This window comes from Hippocampus bargibanti, linkage group LG15 (assembly GCF_051943395.1).
Source record: "Hippocampus bargibanti isolate YZ-2025 linkage group LG15, ASM5194339v1, whole genome shotgun sequence".
NCBI lineage: Eukaryota > Metazoa > Chordata > Actinopteri > Syngnathiformes > Syngnathidae > Hippocampus > Hippocampus bargibanti.
This window is the reverse complement of record NC_142748.1, coordinates 4,998,545-5,016,423: the sequence shown is the minus strand read 5'-3', so window position 1 is coordinate 5,016,423 and position 17,879 is coordinate 4,998,545. Positions and strand designations below refer to the sequence as shown.

The following is a 17,879-nucleotide window of genomic DNA, read 5'->3' as shown; positions in this document are numbered from 1 at the left end:
AAATAACAACAAGACGAAGAAGAATCTGCAGCACAAGAGCGGAAGTATTTCCGCTGTCAACAAACCAAGTCCTCGTTGAGTAGTTTTAACTTTTTAAACTGACTTTTTGTCATTTGTCCGTGAACGTGGATGATTTAGGAGCACGTTTACGATACGTTGCGCTAGTTATTTAGCACGCCTCACGGTCGCCCTCAGCTCTCAATCAGAGTGTTTGACTCGAATGTTGTTGTATATGTTTTCCACATTTCCCAAACTATTCACACAAATGCATCCGTGACTTTTTTCACTAACGAAAAATACTGTACGAGCTCTTCATCCGATAGAATAGCAAGCGTCTTAGTTTTTGATTCAAAGGAAGTTGCTGTACTTTAGATGTGTGAAAGAAAGTGTGTAACATCATGAAAATGTCTGTGTAAGCTCTCAGTCGTTCATCCATCATGAAAATGATTCAAATGAAAAATAAACAACTTTTTCCTCATGGACAAAAGATTTTAACTTAGCACTTTTGTTTCCCCTCCCTCCCTCTTTAAGGTCGTTTTTTGGGCTAAAAACGCCTTACTATACATGGTCTTTTTTCAGGCCAAAAATACCTTACTATACATGGTCGGTTTTTTGGGGGCTAAAAACGGCTTACTATACATGGTCGTTTTTTAGGCTAAAAACGCCTCACTATACATGTTTTTAAGGCTGAAAATGCCTTATTATACGTTTTTGGGGCTAAAAACGCCATTCCATTCGATTTCGTGCCAAATGTCTTTGCGGGTGTTGGCCAGGAGAGGGCGATAAGCCCAGTGTGGTCCAAATCACCACCAACAGAAAAGAACAAGAAGAAGCCGAAGAAGAGCGGACCGTCCAACATCCGCTTCAACTAGCAACTATTTCCGCTGTCAACAAGCCAAGTCCTCGGTGACTCGTTTTAACTTTAATTTTTAAATGTTTCATTTATCCGTGAATGTGGTAATGTGGGGAATTTAGGAGTACGAATATGATACTTTGTACCAGATTTTTGGTGTGTTTGATTTCCTGAACTCAAAGCCAGGGAGTGCATCACTCCACCATTAGTGACAGTAAAGGGCAGCACATTGATCATATATTTTTTTTGGCATATGGTACAGTGTTTTGGGGCGAAAAAAAACAACCATGCATCGTCCGGTTCTTTGACAAAAATGTTTTTGTCTTTACGTAATTGTTTTTCCGAATACGTCTTTCCGCCCAGGCCGGAAGCGGATGTTTTCCCAATGCTGAGATGTGCTAGCATGGATGGTTAGCTTCTCCTCCGACAGACCGAGTCAACAAAACCCGAGCAAGAATGGCAGACGGCGACGAGCTCACTCAGATCGAGTTTCTATCTTTGGTGTCCAAAGTGTGCGCGGGGACAACCGTCTTGGAACCAGCGACAAAGATTGAGGTTTAAGCACCACGCCGAATAATCGAGCTATCCTGCTAAAGCTAACGTCGCTCCGAGCTTGCTCGCTAAAGCTAACGTAGCATCCGCTAATGTTGACTTGTGTCATTTCGTTGTTTTGCATTTTCAAGTTCAAAGTTAGCTGTTTTTGTGCATTGGGGCTCTGCTACCTTGGGCGTGATAAGGTGGTTGCATGCTTGTAATTCATCCGAATGAGTCATTAGCCTCCCGTAAAAGGAACCGACATGTGAAGTTGTTGTTGTTGTTGTTTTGGCAGGACTCTCTCATCTCAAGTTGTTCGGGCTTATTCAGACCATGAGCTGGCGTGAGAGAAGAGGATGCACAAAACCGGGTTAGATTGATTCGCTGAAGGGGTAAAGAAGACCCATGCCCAAGTCGTCCGTCCACAATGAAGGTAGTCATCTTTTTTCAGTGAAAACGTCATCTTTTTTTTTTTTTTTGCAAACGATTTTTTAAAGACAAAAGGAAATCATGAAAAGTCATATAATATATTATGAAACTCTGATCTGTTGTTCAACTGATTTATTTCATATTATTTTAATTATATAGGCCTGGATGAAACTGATGGAACCACCGTAGGAGGGACACCCACCCAGCAAAAGAAGAAAGTTGGCACGAGGTGACTCATCAAAGTTCGCTTCGGAGGTGTGGTAAGTTTTGTTTTTATCCTCAAAAAGACCATGTATAGTAAGGTGTTTTTTTTAGCCGAGAAAAAAAAGAGCATCTACACCTCACTACATACATATGTAGTGAGGTGTTTTTATTGTCCTTTCTCACAATGCCATTCTTTAGGTTGTACCAGTTGCACCTGCCTGCTCTTGAACCCTGCACTTCTGCACTGCAAGTTTCTGCCCTATCCACTGGACCATGGGGGTACGGCTGATTTCGCTCAAAATTCATGTATTTATCATGCGATGCCGCGTTGACACTTAGTATAGTATTGCTGGCAGGTTCTCGGCGCTACGCGCCTCGAACCTGCACAGGCGAGCTCGCTTCGCTCGCTCGCATGACACACCAGAACCTGGCTCGCTCGCTTCGCTCGCTCGCTTGTCAGTGACCCTGGGAGGACCGTGAACTCGCTCCAGCGACCTCGCTTCGCTCGGTCGCTTTCGCTTCGACTGCTGGTTTCGAACCCGTGCCGCGCAGTCGACACCCTTGTACTTTTTCCCAGCGGCCCACGGGGCCCCAATTGAAAATGTGCTTTGTTCGCTTATATCTTATTCTGGAGGTCATTGATTGAACAAAAGTACAAATTGGACATGTTGCCCAGTGCTTGAATTGAACCCAGCACCTTCGCATTGGGAGTCCATCACCTTAACCAATAAGCCATGGGCACCACTAGTTGGTCTCACTTATGTTCTATGATATTCTTGTGTGAAGTACAAAAAGACTTAGAATAAAAACTTGTCTGTTCTCAGACCGCCAACTGAAACTCTGGTGTCTTTGCTTGTGTCTTATTCTGAAGGTCATTGATTGAACAAAAGTGTGAGTTCAATCCCAGAGCTGGGATTGAACCCAGCACCTTCGCATTGGGAGTCCATCACCATTAACCATTAAGCTAATTGTGCTGACAACTTCCGTCTGAAATGGCATACTTGAGTGATCCACAGGGTGTCGCCTATTTTAATAGCTATTGGATATGCGGACAAATATAACATCCAAATCCAAAGTTTGTAAATCCGAGTTAGTCGAGTGCTCTAAGACTATACTTACGGCTCGGAAGACTTGTGTTCGAGTCCCCTTTTCTGCTCACCTGAATTTATGCACACAATTGCAGGCGAGAGCGGGGATCGAACTGGAGTCATCCGGACCGCAGCCAAAGTTTTTGACCACTCAAACATTGCACATGTTTTTTTGCAAATTTTGATTGGTAGTCATGAGTACTAACATGTTTTTTGCAAATAAATACAATCTCAAAACAGGAGGTTTTAAAATGCGACTTGGTCAAATGGTTTAAGACTAAACTTAATGTCCAGGCGACTCCTGTTCGAGTCCCAGCTCATCTGCTGAATTTATGCACAGATATGCAGGTGTCAGTGGGAATCGAACTGCAGATGGCCAGGCCGCAACCAACCTTTTGACCACTCAACCATTGCAGACATGTTTTTTTGCAAATTTTGATCGGTAGTCACGAGTACTAATATGTTTTTTTTGCCAATAAATACAATCTGAAAATGGGAGGTTTTTAAATCCAGCTTGGTCAAGCGGTTTAAGACTAAACTTAATGTCCAAGCGACTCCTGTTCGAGTCCCAGCTCATCTGCTGAATTTATGCACAGATATGCAGGTGTCAGTGGGAATTGAACTGCAGATGGCCTGGCCGCAACCAAACTTTTAGACTGCTCAACCACGACAGCTGAGGATTTTGCGAGGTTTTATCGGTAGTCACGAGTACAAACATGGCACACTTGATGTATTTCTTTTATTTGTCCGCCAGACGGCGCTTATTCCCCATCAAACTAGATGTAGTTTTGTTATTTGTCCGCCAGACGGCGATAATTCCCCAAATAATCTAGATGTAGTTTTGTCTGACAAATATAAATCGTGGCAGTGAAGCAGGTCACGTGAAATAAAACCGTGTAAAACCAGGTATAATGTCATGTATTAAACATATGTAAACTGCCACAAGGGGGCACAAGCCAGTGTCTTATTGTGCCGGTCCCAAGCCCGGGTAAATACAAAGGGTTGTGTCAGGAAGGGCATCCGACGTATTTTTTTTTTTTTGCCAAAACAATTATGCGAATCAAACCTCTCAATCCCATACCGGATCGGTCGAGGCCCGGGTTAACAATGGCCGCCATTGGTACTGTTGACCTTCAGGGTGCCAGTGGAAAATAAAAAAAGAAACGAAACATATGTAAACTAAAAAATGTTTCTGTGCAGAAAAGGTGAAGCTGAACTGAAAATTTGAATTTTGAAATACTGTACACAATGTGAGAGTGAGGATTTTTTAATGGTCAAGTCATGGCAATCATTACTTGTTCTTTGGTATTTAATCCATATTTTTCTGCTCTCCTCTCATTACGGCCAACAATTGGCGCCGGAATCAAGCGCCGTCCGGCTGACAAATTAAGGAAATACACCGATATCGATTTAATAGGGAATTTTCGCCGTCTGGCGGACAAATGACAAAATTACATCTAGATGGATGGAGCGAATAATTGTCTTTAATTTATCTCTAAAAAACAAAAAAACAACAACCTTGTAATGTCGAATATTGGTCAAGTTTCACGAAGATACAACTAAAGTGCAAAAAATACCTACAAGTAAGCCTTGTCACCCTGTCGCCCCCAACGGAAAGCTGCAAATTCCATTCGGTTTGCTTGCCAAGAGGCTTCCGGGCCAACAGAGAGCGATATGCGTGGTTGCATCCAATCAAATAACAACAAGACGAAGAAGAAGCAGCAGCACAAGAGCGGAACGTCCCACATCCGCTTTAAAGAACAAGTATTTCCGCTGTCAACAAACAAGTCCTCGTCGAGTAGTTCTAACTTTTTAAAGTGACTTTTTGTCATTTGTCCGTGAACGTGTTGACGTGGATAATTTAGGAGCGCGATTACGATACGTTGCGCCAGTTGTTTAGCACGGCTATCAGTCGCCCTCAGCTGTCAATCAGAGTGTTTGACTTGAATGTTGTTGTGGATGTTTTCCACATTTCCCAAACTATTCACACAAATGCATCCGTTACTTCTTTCACGAACGAAAAATACTGTACGAGCTCTTCATCCGATAGAATAGCAAGCGTCTTAGATTTTGATTCAAAGGAAGTTGCTGTACTTCTGGTGCGTGAAAAAGTGTGCAACATCACGAAAAACGATTCAAATGAAAAATAAACAACTTTTCCCTCAAGGAAAAAAAGATTTTAACTTACCACTTTTGTTTCCCCTCCCTCCCTCTTGAAGGTCGGTTTTCGGGCTAAAAACGGCTTACCATACATGGTCTTTTTTTCAGGCCAAAAATGCCTTACTATACATGGCCGTTTTTTTCGGGCTAAAAACGGCTTACTATACCTCACAGGTTTCAAAGTCAAGGCCCGGGGGCCAAATCCGGCCCGCCACATAAGTTTTTTTCGGACCGCGAAAGCAAATCAAACTGGTGAACTTGTCCATTATACTTGCTAAAATCCTAACCAAAATGTCATAGTTTTGGATGTAAACCACAATAAGTCATTTTTCTTGACTTCAGATTTGAAAACTAGTTATTAATTATTTTATTTTGCGCTCTGTATGGAATATGTGGAGGGGATTAAACATTCTAATGGCTTCCCCAATCATAACGGCCCTCGGGAGGAAACCAAATCTACAATGTGGCCCGCGGCAAAAAACGACTGACTATACATGGTGGTTTTTTAGACTAAAACGCCTCACTATACATGTTTTTAAGGCTGAAAATACCTTACTATACGTTTTTTTTTGGGCAAAAAACGCCATTCCATTCGATTTCTTGTCAAATGGCTTTGTGGGTGTTGGCCAGGAGAGGGCGATAAGCCCAGTGTGATCCAAACCACCACCAACAAAAAAGAAAGAGAAGAAGCCGAAGAAGAGCGGACCGTCCCACATCCGCTTCAACGAGCAACTATTTCCGCTGTCAACAAGCCAAGTCCTCGGTGACTCGTTTTAACTTTAATTTTTAAATGTTTCATTTATCCGTGAATGTGGTCATGTGGGGAATTTAGGAGTACGAATATGATATTTTGTGCCAGATTTTTGGTGGGTTTGATTCGCCTGAACTCAAAGCCAGCATCACTCCACCATTAGTGACAGTCATATATTTTTTTGGCATATAGTACAGTGTTTTAGGGCGAAAAAAAACAAAGATGCATCGTCCGGTTCTCTGACAAAAAGGTTTTTGTTTATACGTCATTGATTTTTTTTTCGATTACGTCTTTCCGCCCGGGCCGGAAGCGGATGTTTTCCCAATGCTGAGACGTGCTAGCATGGATGGTTAGCTTCTCCTCCGACAGACCGAGTCAACAAAACCCGAGCAAGAATGGCAGCCGGCGACGAGCTCACTCAGATCGAGTTTCTATATTTGGTGTCCAAAGTGTGCGCGGGGACAACCGTCTTGGAACCAGCGACAAAGATTGAGGTTTGACCACCACGCCGAATAATCGAGCTATCCTGCTAAAGCTAACGTCGCTCCGAGCTTGCTCGCTAAAGCTAACGTCGCATCCGCTAATGTTGACTTGTGTCATTTCGTTGTTTTGCATTTTCAAGTTCAAAGTTAGCTGTTTTTGTGCATTGGGGCTCTGCTACCTTGGGCGTGATAAGGTGGTTGCATGCTTGTAATTCATCCGAATGAGTCATTAGCCTCCCGTAAAAGGAACCGACATGTGAAGTTGTTGTTGTTGTTGTTTTGGCAGGACTCTCTCATCTCAAGTTGTTCGGGCTTATTCAGACCATGAGCTGGCGTGAGAGAAGAGGATGCACAAAACCGGGTTAGATTGATTCGCTGAAGGGGTAAAGAAGACCCATGCCCAAGTCGTCCGTCCACAATGAAGGTAGTCATCTTTTTTCAGTGAAAACGTCATCTTTTTTTTTTTTTTTGCAAACGATTTTTTAAAGACAAAAGGAAATCATGAAAAGTCATATAATATATTATGAAACTCTGATCTGTTGTTCAACTGATTTATTTCATATTATTTTAATTATATAGGCCTGGATGAAACTGATGGAACCACCGTAGGAGGGACACCCACCCAGCAAAAGAAGAAAGTTGGCACGAGGTGACTCATCAAAGTTCGCTTCGGAGGTGTGGTAAGTTTTGTTTTTATCCTCAAAAAGACCATGTATAGTAAGGTGTTTTTTTTAGCCGAGAAAAAAAAGAGCATCTACACCTCACTACATACATATGTAGTGAGGTGTTTTTATTGTCCTTTCTCACAATGCCATTCTTTAGGTTGTACCAGTTGCACCTGCCTGCTCTTGAACCCTGCACTTCTGCACTGCAAGTTTCTGCCCTATCCACTGGACCATGGGGGTACGGCTGATTTCGCTCAAAATTCATGTATTTATCATGCGATGCCGCGTTGACACTTAGTATAGTATTGCTGGCAGGTTCTCGGCGCTACGCGCCTCGAACCTGCACAGGCGAGCTCGCTTCGCTCGCTCGCATGACACACCAGAACCTGGCTCGCTCGCTTCGCTCGCTCGCTTGTCAGTGACCCTGGGAGGACCGTGAACTCGCTCCAGCGACCTCGCTTCGCTCGGTCGCTTTCGCTTCGACTGCTGGTTTCGAACCCGTGCCGCGCAGTCGACACCCTTGTACTTTTTCCCAGCGGCCCACGGGGCCCCAATTGAAAATGTGCTTTGTTCGCTTATATCTTATTCTGGAGGTCATTGATTGAACAAAAGTACAAATTGGACATGTTGCCCAGTGCTTGAATTGAACCCAGCACCTTCGCATTGGGAGTCCATCACCTTAACCAATAAGCCATGGGCACCACTAGTTGGTCTCACTTATGTTCTATCATATTCTTGTGTGAAGTACAAAAAGACTTAGAATAAAAACTTGTCTGTTCTCAGACCGCCAACTGAAACTCTGGTGTCTTTGCTTGTGTCTTATTCTGAAGGTCATTGATTGAACAAAAGTGTGAGTTCAATCCCAGAGCTGGGATTGAACCCAGCACCTTCGCATTGGGAGTCCATCACCATTAACCATTAAGCTAATTGTGCTGACAACTTCCGTCTGAAATGGCATACTTGAGTGATCCACAGGGTGTCGCCTATTTTAATAGCTATTGGATATGCGGACAAATATAACATCCAAATCCAAAGTTTGTAAATCCGAGTTAGTCGAGTGCTCTAAGACTATACTTACGGCTCGGAAGACTTGTGTTCGAGTCCCCTTTTCTGCTCACCTGAATTTATGCACACAATTGCAGGCGAGAGCGGGGATCGAACTGGAGTCGTCCGGACCGCAGCCAAAGTTTTTGACCACTCAAACATTGCACATGTTTTTTTGCAAATTTTGATTGGTAGTCATGAGTACTAACATGTTTTTTGCAAATAAATACAATCTCAAAACAGGAGGTTTTAAAATGCGACTTGGTCAAATGGTTTAAGACTAAACTTAATGTCCAGGCGACTCCTGTTCGAGTCCCAGCTCATCTGCTGAATTTATGCACAGATATGCAGGTGTCAGTGGGAATCGAACTGCAGATGGCCAGGCCGCAACCAACCTTTTGACCACTCAACCATTGCAGACATGTTTTTTTGCAAATTTTGATCGGTAGTCACGAGTACTAAGATGTTTTTTTTGCCAATAAATACAATCTGAAAATGGGAGGTTTTTAAATCCAGCTTGGTCAAGTGGTTTAAGACTAAACTTAATGTCCAAGCGACTCCTGTTCGAGTCCCAGCTCATCTGCTGAATTTATGCACAGATATGCAGGTGTCAGTGGGAATTGAACTGCAGATGGCCTGGCCGCAACCAAACTTTTGGACCACTCAACCATGACAGCTGAGATTCTGTGAAGTCAAAAGAACAACAAAAAAACAAAGACAACATGATTGCAGGTGTCAGTGTGGCTGCCGTCACGTCGTCCACAGTCTAAGAGGCCCCTCACTCACCGCACGAGGCTATTGAGGTTATATTTATTGTAATATACCATGTCAGTACACACTGACACCTGCAATCATGTTGTCTTTGTGTTGTCATTATATTTGTTATTTAGTTGTTTTTTTGTTGTTCTTTTGACTTCACAAAATCTCAGCTGTCATGGTTGAGTGGTCAAAAGGTTGGTTGCGGCCTGGCCATCTGCAGTTCGATTCCCACTGACACCTGCATATCTGTGCATAAATTCAGCAGATGAGCTGGGACTCGAACAGGAGTCGCCTGGACATTAAGTTTAGTCTTAAACCATTTGACCAAGTCGCATTTTAAAACCTCCTGTTTTGAGATTGTATTTATTTGCAAAAAACATGTTAGTACTCATGACTACCAATCAAAATTTGCAAAAAAACATGTGCAATGTTTGAGTGGTCAAAAACTTTGGCTGCGGTCCGGACGACTCCAGTTCGATCCCCGCTCTCGCCTGCAATTGTGTGCATAAATTCAGGTGAGCAGAAAAGGGGACTCGAACACAAGTCTTCCGAGCCGTAAGTATAGTCTTAGAGCACTCGACTAACTCGGATTTACAAACTTTGGATTTGGATGTTATATTTGTCCGCATATCCAATAGCTATTAAAATAGGCGACACCCTGTGGATCACTCAAGTATGCCATTTCAGACGGAAGTTGTCAGCACAATTAGCTTAATGGTTAATGGTGATGGACTCCCAATGCGAAGGTGCTGGGTTCAATCCCAGCTCTGGGATTGAACTCACACTTTTGTTCAATCAATGACCTTCAGAATAAGACACAAGCAAAGACACCAGAGTTTCAGTTGGCGGTCTGAGAACAGACAAGTTTTTATTCTAAGTCTTTTTGTACTTCACACAAGAATATGATAGAACATAAGTGAGACCAACTAGTGGTGCCCGTGGCTTATTGGTTAAGGTGATGGACTCCCAATGCGAAGGTGCTGGGTTCAATTCAAGCACTGGGCAACATGTCCAATTTGTACTTTTGTTCAATCAATGACCTCCAGAATAAGATATAAGCGAACAAAGCACATTTTCAATTGGGGCCCCGTGGGCCGCTGGGAAAAAGTACAAGGGTGTCGACTGCGCGGCACGGGTTCGAAACCAGCAGTCGAAGCGAAAGCGACCGAGCGAAGCGAGGTCGCTGGAGCGAGTTCACGGTCCTCCCAGGGTCACTGACAAGCGAGCGAGCGAAGCGAGCGAGCCAGGTTCTGGTGTGTCATGCGAGCGAGCGAAGCGAGCTCGCCTGTGCAGGTTCGAGGCGCGTAGCGCCGAGAACCTGCCAGCAATACTATACTAAGTGTCAACGCGGCATCGCATGATAAATACATGAATTTTGAGCGAAATCAGCCGTACCCCCATGGTCCAGTGGATAGGGCAGAAACTTGCAGTGCAGAAGTGCAGGGTTCAAGAGCAGGCAGGTGCAACTGGTACAACCTAAAGAATGGCATTGTGAGAAAGGACAATAAAAACACCTCACTACATATGTATGTAGTGAGGTGTAGATGCTCTTTTTTTTCTCGGCTAAAAAAAACACCTTACTATACATGGTCTTTTTGAGGATAAAAACAAAACTTACCACACCTCCGAAGCGAACTTTGATGAGTCACCTCGTGCCAACTTTCTTCTTTTGCTGGGTGGGTGTCCCTCCTACGGTGGTTCCATCAGTTTCATCCAGGCCTATATAATTAAAATAATATGAAATAAATCAGTTGAACAACAGATCAGAGTTTCATAATATATTATATGACTTTTCATGATTTCCTTTTGTCTTTAAAAAATCGTTTGCAAAAAAAAAAAAAAAGATGACGTTTTCACTGAAAAAAGATGACTACCTTCATTGTGGACGGACGACTTGGGCATGGGTCTTCTTTACCCCTTCAGCGAATCAATCTAACCCGGTTTTGTGCATCCTCTTCTCTCACGCCAGCTCATGGTCTGAATAAGCCCGAACAACTTGAGATGAGAGAGTCCTGCCAAAACAACAACAACAACAACTTCACATGTCGGTTCCTTTTACGGGAGGCTAATGACTCATTCGGATGAATTACAAGCATGCAACCACCTTATCACGCCCAAGGTAGCAGAGCCCCAATGCACAAAAACAGCTAACTTTGAACTTGAAAATGCAAAACAACGAAATGACACAAGTCAACATTAGCGGATGCGACGTTAGCTTTAGCGAGCAAGCTCGGAGCGACGTTAGCTTTAGCAGGATAGCTCGATTATTCGGCGTGGTGGTCAAACCTCAATCTTTGTCGCTGGTTCCAAGACGGTTGTCCCCGCGCACACTTTGGACACCAAATATAGAAACTCGATCTGAGTGAGCTCGTCGCCGGCTGCCATTCTTGCTCGGGTTTTGTTGACTCGGTCTGTCGGAGGAGAAGCTAACCATCCATGCTAGCACGTCTCAGCATTGGGAAAACATCCGCTTCCGGCCTGGGCGGAAAGACGTAATCGAAAAAAAAAAATCAATGACGTATAAACAAAAACCTTTTTGTCAGAGAACCGGACGATGCATCTTTGTTTTTTTTTCGCCCTAAAACACTGTACTATATGCCAAAAAAATATATGACTGTCACTAATGGTGGAGTGATGCTGGCTTTGAGTTCAGGCGAATCAAACCCACCAAAAATCTGGCACAAAATATCATATTCGTACTCCTAAATTCCCCACATGACCACATTCACGGATAAATGAAACATTTAAAAATTAAAGTTAAAACGAGTCACCGAGGACTTGGCTTGTTGACAGCGGAAATAGTTGCTCGTTGAAGCGGATGTGGGACGGTCCGCTCTCCTTCGGCTTCTTCTCTTTCTTTTTTGTTGGTGGTGGTTTGGATCACACTGGGCTTATCGCCCTCTCCTGGCCAACACCCACAAAGCCATTTGACAAGAAATCGAATGGAATGGCGTTTTTTGCCCAAAAAAACGTATAGTAAGGTATTTTCATGTATAGTGAGGCGTTTTAGTCTAAAAAAACCACCATGTATAGTCAGTCGTTTTTTGCCGCGGGCCACATTGTAGATATGGTTTCCCCCCGAGGGCCGTTATGATTGGGGAAGCCATTAGAATGTTTAATCCCCTCCACATATTACATACAGAGCGCTAAATAAAATAATTAATAACTAGTTTTCAAATCTGAAGTCAAGAAAAATGACTTATTGTGGTTTACATCCAAAACTATGACATTTTGGTTAGGATTTTAGCAAGTATAATGGACAAGTTCACCAGTTTGATTTGCTTTCGCGGTCCGAAAAAAACTTATGTGGCGGGCCGGATTTGGCCCCCGGGCCTTGACTTTGAAACCTGTGAGGTATAGTAAGCCGTTTTTAGCCCGAAAAAAACGGCCATGTATAGTAAGGCATTTTTGGCCTGAAAAAAAGACCATGTATGGTAAGCCGTTTTTAGCCCGAAAACCGACCTTCAAGAGGGAGGGAGGGGAAACAAAAGTGGTAAGTTAAAATCTTTTTTTCCTTGAGGGAAAAGTTGTTTATTTTTCATTTGAATCGTTTTTCGTGATGTTGCACACTTTTTCACGCACCAGAAGTACAGCAACTTCCTTTGAATCAAAATCTAAGACGCTTGCTATTCTATCGGATGAAGAGCTCGTACAGTATTTTTCGTTCGTGAAAGAAGTAACGGATGCATTTGTGTGAATAGTTTGGGAAATGTGGAAAACATCCACAACAACATTCAAGTCAAACACTCTGATTGACAGCTGAGGGCGACTGATAGCCGTGCTAAACAACTGGCGCAACGTATCGTAATCGCGCTCCTAAATTATCCACGTCAACACGTTCACGGACAAATGACAAAAAGTCAGTTTAAAAAGTTAGAACTACTCGACGAGGACTTGTTTGTTGACAGCGGAAATACTTGTTCTTTAAAGCGGATGTGGGACGTTCCGCTCTTGTGCTGCTGCTTCTTCTTCGTCTTGTTGTTATATGATTGGATGCAACCACGCATATCGCTCTCTGTTGGCCCGGAAGCCTCTTGGCAAGCAAACCGAATGGAATTTGCAGCTTTCCGTTGGGGGCGACAGGGTGACAAGGCTTACTTGTAGGTATTTTTTGCACTTTAGTTGTATCTTCGTGAAACTTGACCAATATTCGACATTACAAGGTTGTTGTTTTTTTGGTTTTTAGAGATAAATTAAAGACAATTATTCGCTCCATCGATCTAGATGTAATTTTGTCATTTGTCCGCCAGACGGCGAAAATTCCCTATTAAATCGATATCGGTGTATTTCCTTAATTTGTCAGCCAGACGGCGCTTGATTCCGGCGCCAATTGTTGGCCGTAATGAGAGGAGAGCAGAAAAATATGGATTAAATACCAAAGAACAAGTAATGATTGCCATGACTTGACCATTAAAAAATCCTCACTCTCACATTGTGTACAGTATTTCCAAATTCAAATTTTCAGTTCAGCTTCACCTTTTCTGCACAGAAACATTTTTTAGTTTACATATGTTTCGTTTCTTTTTTTATTTTCCACTGGCACCCTGAAGGTCAACAGTACCAATGGCGGCCATTGTTAACCCGGGCCTCGACCGATCCGGTATGGGATTGAGAGGTTTGATTCGCATAATTGTTTTGGCAAAAAAAAAAAATACGTCGGATGCCCTTCCTGTCACAACCCTTTGTATTTACCCGGGCTTGGGACCGGCACAATAAGACACTGGCTTGTGCCCCCTTGTGGCAGTTTACATATGTTTAATACATGACATTATACCTGGTTTTACACGGTTTTATTTCACGTGACCTGCTTCACTGCCACGATTTATATTTGTCAGACAAAACTACATCTAGATTATTTTGGGAATTATCGCCGTCTGGCGGACAAATAACAAAACTACATTTAGTTTGATGGGGAATAAGCGCCGTCTGGCGGACAAATAAAAGAAATACATCAAGTGTGCCATGTTTGTACTCGTGACTACCGATAAAACCTCACAAAATCCTCAGCTGTCGTGGTTGAGCAGTCTAAAAGTTTGGTTGCGGCCAGGCCATATGCAGTTCAATTCCCACTGACACCTGCATATCTGTGCATAAATTCAGCAGATGAGCTGGGACTCGAACAGGAGTCGCCTGGACATTAAGTTTAGTCTTAAACCGCTTGACCAAGCTGGATTTAAAAACCTCCCATTTTCAGATTGTATTTATTGGCAAAAAAAACATATTAGTACTCGTGACTACCGATCAAAATTTGCAAAAAAACATGTCTGCAATGGTTGAGTGGTCAAAAGTTTGGTTGCGGCCAGGCCATATGCAGTTCAATTCCCACTGACACCTGCATATCTGTGCATAAATTCAGCAGATGAGCTGGGACTCGAACAGGAGTCGCCTGGACATTAAGTTTAGTCTTAAACCATTTGACCAAGTCGCATTTTAAAACCTCCTGTTTTGAGATTGTATTTATTTGCAAAAAACATGTTAGTACTCATGACTACCAATCAAAATTTGCAAAAAAACATGTGCAATGTTTGAGTGGTCAAAAACTTTGGCTGCGGTCCGGACGACTCCAGTTCGATCCCCGCTCTCGCCTGCAATTGTGTGCATAAATTCAGGTGAGCAGAAAAGGGGACTCGAACACAAGTCTTCCGAGCCGTAAGTATAGTCTTAGAGCACTCGACTAACTCGGATTTACAAACTTTGGATTTGGATGTTATATTTGTCCGCATATCCAATAGCTATTAAAATAGGCGACACCCTGTGGATCACTCAAGTATGCCATTTCAGACGGAAGTTGTCAGCACAATTAGCTTAATGGTTAATGGTGATGGACTCCCAATGCGAAGGTGCTGGGTTCAATCCCAGCTCTGGGATTGAACTCACACTTTTGTTCAATCAATGACCTTCAGAATAAGACACAAGCAAAGACACCAGAGTTTCAGTTGGCGGTCTGAGAACAGACAAGTTTTTATTCTAAGTCTTTTTGTACTTCACACAAGAATATCATAGAACATAAGTGAGACCAACTAGTGGTGCCCATGGCTTATTGGTTAAGGTGATGGACTCCCAATGCGAAGGTGCTGGGTTCAATTCAAGCACTGGGCAACATGTCCAATTTGTACTTTTGTTCAATCAATGACCTCCAGAATAAGATATAAGCGAACAAAGCACATTTTCAATTGGGGCCCCGTGGGCCGCTGGGAAAAAGTACAAGGGTGTCGACTGCGCGGCACGGGTTCGAAACCAGCAGTCGAAGCGAAAGCGACCGAGCGAAGCGAGGTCGCTGGAGCGAGTTCACGGTCCTCCCAGGGTCACTGACAAGCGAGCGAGCGAAGCGAGCGAGCCAGGTTCTGGTGTGTCATGCGAGCGAGCGAAGCGAGCTCGCTTGTGCAGGTTCGAGGCGCGAAGCGCCGAGAACCTGCCAGCAATACTATACTAAGTGTCAACGCGGCATCGCATGATAAATACATGAATTTTGAGCGAAATCAGCCGTACCCCCATGGTCCAGTGGATAGGGCAGAAACTTGCAGTGCAGAAGTGCAGGGTTCAAGAGCAGGCTGGTGCAACTGGTACAACCTAAAGAATGGCATTGTGAGAAAGGACAATAAAAACACCTCACTACATACACATGTAGTGAGGTGTAGATGCTCTTTTTTTTCTCGGCTAAAAAAAACACCTTACTATACATGGTCTTTTTGAGGATAAAAACAAAACTTACCACACCTCCGAAGCGAACTTTGATGAGTCACCTCGTGCCAACTTTCTTCTTTTGCTGGGTGGGTGTCCCTCCTACGGTGGTTCCATCAGTTTCATCCAGGCCTATATAATTAAAATAATATGAAATAAATCAGTTGAACAACAGATCAGAGTTTCATAATATATTATATGACTTTTCATGATTTCCTTTTGTCTTTAAAAAATCGTTTGCAAAAAAAAAAAAAGATGACGTTTTCACTGAAAAAAGATGACTACCTTCATTGTGGACGGACGACTTGGGCATGGGTCTTCTTTACCCCTTCAGCGAATCAATCTAACCCGGTTTTGTGCATCCTCTTCTCTCACGCCAGCTCATGGTCTGAATAAGCCCGAACAACTTGAGATGAGAGAGTCCTGCCAAAACAACAACAACAACTTCACATGTCGGTTCCTTTTACGGGAGGCTAATGACTCATTCGGATGAATTACAAGCATGCAACCACCTTATCACGCCCAAGGTAGCAGAGCCCAAATGCACAAAAACAGCTAACTTTGAACTTGAAAATGCAAAACAACGAAATGGCACAAGTCAACATTAGCAGATGCGACGTTAGCTTTAGCGAGCAAGCTCGGAGCGACGTTAGCTTTAGCAGGATAGCTCGATTATTCGGCGTGGTGCTTAAACCTCAATCTTTGTCGCTGGTTCCAAGACGGTTGTCCCCGCGCACACTTTGGACACCAAAGATAGAAACTCGATCTGAGTGAGCTCGTCGCCGTCTGCCATTCTTGCTCGGGTTTTGTTGACTCGGTCTGTCGGAGGAGAAGCTAACCATCCATGCTAGCACATCTCAGCATTGGGAAAACATCCGCTTCCGGCCTGGGCGGAAAGACGTATTCGGAAAAACAATTACGTAAAGACAAAAACATTTTTGTCAAAGAACCGGACGATGCATGGTTGTTTTTTTTCGCCCCAAAACACTGTACCATATGCCAAAAAAAATATATGATCAATGTGCTGCCCTTTACTGTCACTAATGGTGGAGTGATGCACTCCCTGGCTTTGAGTTCAGGAAATCAAACACACCAAAAATCTGGTACAAAGTATCATATTCGTACTCCTAAATTCCCCACATTACCACATTCACGGATAAATGAAACATTTAAAAATTAAAGTTAAAACGAGTCACCGAGGACTTGGCTTGTTGACAGCGGAAATAGTTGCGAGTTGAAGCGGATGTTGGACGGTCCGCTCTTCTTCGGCTTCTTCTTGTTCTTTTCTGTTGGTGGTGATTTGGACCACACTGGGCTTATCGCCCTCTCCTGGCCAACACCCGCAAAGACATTTGGCACGAAATCGAATGGAATGGCGTTTTTAGCCCCAAAAACGTATAATAAGGCATTTTCAGCCTTAAAAACATGTATAGTGAGGCGTTTTTAGCCTAAAAAACGACCATGTATAGTAAGCCGTTTTTAGCCCCCAAAAAACCGACCATGTATAGTAAGGTATTTTTGGCCTGAAAAAAGACCATGTATAGTAAGGCGTTTTTAGCCCAAAAAACGACCTTAAAGAGGGAGGGAGGGGAAACAAAAGTGCTAAGTTAAAATCTTTTGTCCATGAGGAAAAAGTTGTTTATTTTTCATTTGAATCATTTTCATGATGGATGAACGACTGAGAGCTTACACAGACATTTTCATGATGTTACACACTTTCTTTCACACATCTAAAGTACAGCAACTTCCTTTGAATCAAAAACTAAGACGCTTGCTATTCTATCGGATGAAGAGCTCGTACAGTATTTTTCGTTAGTGAAAAAAGTCACGGATGCATTTGTGTGAATAGTTTGGGAAATGTGGAAAACATATACAACAACATTCGAGTCAAACACTCTGATTGAGAGCTGAGGGCGACCGTGAGGCGTGCTAAATAACTAGCGCAACGTATCGTAAACGTGCTCCTAAATCATCCACGTTCACGGACAAATGACAAAAAGTCAGTTTAAAAAGTTAAAACTACTCAACGAGGACTTGGTTTGTTGACAGCGGAAATACTTCCGCTCTTGTGCTGCAGATTCTTCTTCGTCTTGTTGTTATTTGATTGGATCCAACCACGCATATCGCGCTCTGCTGGCCAGGAGGCCTCTTGGCAACACGTCTCTTGGAAAGCAAACTGAATGGAATTTACAGCTTTCCGTTCGGGGCGACAGGGTCAAAAGGCATATC

General features: G+C 43.2%; 3 long non-coding RNA genes across 5 annotated transcripts; 1 reads left to right on the top strand and 2 right to left on the bottom strand.

The window, feature by feature from the left end:
* Window positions 1-857: 857 nt before the first annotated feature.
* LOC148887196 (uncharacterized) lies at window positions 858-9,019 on the top strand. The gene is made up of 7 exons (XR_016117567.1): window positions 858-1,408; window positions 1,683-1,820; window positions 1,976-2,076; window positions 2,219-6,513; window positions 6,788-6,925; window positions 7,081-7,181; window positions 7,324-9,019. It is a non-coding gene; the product is annotated as an uncharacterized LOC148887196 (long non-coding RNA).
* An 852-nt stretch (window positions 9,020-9,871) lies between these two features.
* LOC148887195 (uncharacterized) lies at window positions 9,872-11,755 on the bottom strand. Of its 2 annotated transcripts, XR_016117569.1 has the most exons (5): window positions 11,741-11,755; window positions 11,256-11,447; window positions 10,844-10,981; window positions 10,588-10,688; window positions 9,872-10,445 (listed from the first exon to the last, which is right to left on the bottom strand). It is a non-coding gene; the product is annotated as an uncharacterized LOC148887195 (long non-coding RNA). The 2 variants fall into 2 exon arrangements; XR_016117568.1 differs by having other exon boundaries at window positions 9,873-10,445; window positions 11,256-11,755.
* A 3,144-nt stretch (window positions 11,756-14,899) lies between these two features.
* Window positions 14,900-16,867, bottom strand: LOC148887194 (uncharacterized). 2 transcript variants are annotated; one of them, XR_016117523.1, is made up of 4 exons: window positions 16,345-16,867; window positions 15,936-16,073; window positions 15,682-15,782; window positions 14,900-15,539 (listed from the first exon to the last, which is right to left on the bottom strand). It is a non-coding gene; the product is annotated as an uncharacterized LOC148887194 (long non-coding RNA). The 2 variants fall into 2 exon arrangements; XR_016117524.1 differs by having other exon boundaries at window positions 15,687-15,782.
* Window positions 16,868-17,879: the final 1,012 nt, after the last annotated feature.